At 49.4% G+C, this 2,077-nt stretch overlaps 1 pseudogene; it reads right to left on the reverse strand.

Annotated features, from left to right (window-relative positions):
• Nucleotides 1-1,642: 1,642 nt before the first annotated feature.
• On the reverse strand, nt 1,643-1,761 carry LOC115031036 (small nucleolar RNA SNORA17; annotated as a pseudogene).
• Between the last annotated feature and the right edge of the window lie 316 nt (nt 1,762-2,077).

A 2,077-nucleotide genomic window follows, 5' to 3' on the forward strand; every position in this document is an offset into this window, starting at 1 on the left:
CCATTTAATCAGTATTTATGCATACCAGTAAATAACCCACAATTTCAAGTATGGAATGGAAGACTCTGTGCCATTTGCACGGATTCTGAGTCAGAGATCAGGCATGGCTTAAAGGGGAAAAAAAATCCAACCCTTGATAGTACCTTTCCCCTTAATTCTCAAGTTTTATTTTACAAACGGGGGACATTCAACATGCATCGACACCACTAACTTCTTTCTTGTTTCTTTCTCTCTTCTGTTATTTCTTTCCTTCCTTTTCCTTTTCTGTTCTTTTTAACTTTCTATTGGCTCTTTGTGAATTTCACATCATGCATCCCATCCCACTCACATGCCCCTCTCCTTATATCCACCTCATATCCTGTTGTTGCCCTGTGTCATGGAGATCCTATAGTTTTGGGTCTGTAGGACTGGCTTCTTCATGCGTTCCATGATGGGGTAGATGTTGGGATAGGCCAATTCAAAGCCCTGGATCTGGACTTGAGAGGTATCTGATCTGGTCAAACCACCTATTTTCCCTCTCTCATGCCTTTGGTGGCTGACTAACCAGTAACCCTCCTTCTACCACAACCAGGGCCAGCTCTACCCTGCTGCCCAGGTGAGGTGCAGGGGTTGCTCTCCTGAGTTGTTGTAGCTGGTGAGGGACATGCCAGTTGTCATGACCCTGGGTCCAGCTCTCCAGCTTGATATAGATGGTGAAGGAGAAGTGAGCAGGGAAGGACAGTACCACTGCCCAGCAGACAAGAGACAGGGTCACTCTCCCACACTTATGCCCTGGGGAGAATTGGCTCTCTATGGTCATATATTCAGGGCTGGCTTACCTGCAAGTCCCACAGTGTGCAGGCCCCTTCCCAGAGTACTACTGCTGGCTAGCATTAACATCAGCTCTCCCCCACCCTTATGTCCCCCAGAGATAGCTCTCTGATGATGCCCAGGTGAGGGCTGGGGCCAGTTCTACATAGCCCTCAGCCGTCAACGTATCTTAGGGTAGCAGCCCAGACCAGGGACATCAGCCTGGCCTTTGGTGGTAACATATCCCTGCTGATGCAGGGCCATGAACCAGATGTGTCCCCTAGAGGTAGCACAGGCCAGGACCCCACCATGGTCTCAGGTGTTATTATGAGCTACTCACACCAGGCTGTTCTTCACGACTTCTGAGTCTCTAGTTCTGCCTCTCTTCTATCTGCCCACATTCTTCTGTTTCTCTTCCATTTCTCTACCACTTATTTGCTTCTCTTAGTGGCACCCAGGGATTTTGAGTGTCTGGAGTCATCTCAAGAGTGGTCACAGGAGTGCTAGTGCATTATGGTGCCAAGCAGGGGTCTGTCCTTTCCAGGCCTGTGTGGCATCAGACTGGTTGTTACCTCAGGCTAGCTCCCTGTCCTGACATTATGGTGCTAGTCTGGTAGTAATCTTGGGCTTGTTCTACCTGAGTGGCCCTGTGCAAGGGTTGTCTGTTTCAGGCTTGCTCCTGACTGTGGGGCATGGTCCCAGATTGGGTCTCTAGCTTGCTCCCCATCCTGGAAGCCTGTCCATGTCTGTGCAGTGACAGACTGGTGCTGTGCCAGGCTAGCTCTCTTTCTGGGTTCCCTGACAACAGAGTAGGGAACTGGTCGTCTCAGGCTTGACTTTTTTTTTTTCAGGGACTGTTAGACTGCTAATCATCCCAGTGTTCATAGGTCAGAACACTGAGCGTCATAACCTCTCTGGCACATACTGATGAATGTGTGACAAAGCAGCGATCTGCATGCCTCTAGAGACAGTTCTTTTTTATCTTTGAGGCAAGGTCTCACTCTGAAGTTCAGGCTATTCTGGAACTCAGTGAACAGCCCATCTTGCTCTCAGTGTTGTACCAATCTCTCTCAGTTCCTTGAATATTGGGTTTTTAAGCTTGGGGTACTAGGCCCTGCTTGATGATGACCCTCTGCCACCCTGAAGAAGTGACGTGGAGCATCAAGAACCCTTCTGGAAACCAGCTTCCCCTCACTCCACAACCATTCAGGAGTGGTTTATCGTGGTGCACATAACTGGCGTTATGTCCTAAGGATCTGGGTACCCCAGAGCCCGATTGGTGATCGTG

This window comes from Mus caroli, unplaced genomic scaffold (assembly GCF_978045245.1).
Source record: "Mus caroli unplaced genomic scaffold, Mus_caroli_1 scaffold_6, whole genome shotgun sequence".
Classification (NCBI taxonomy): Eukaryota; Metazoa; Chordata; class Mammalia; order Rodentia; family Muridae; genus Mus; species Mus caroli.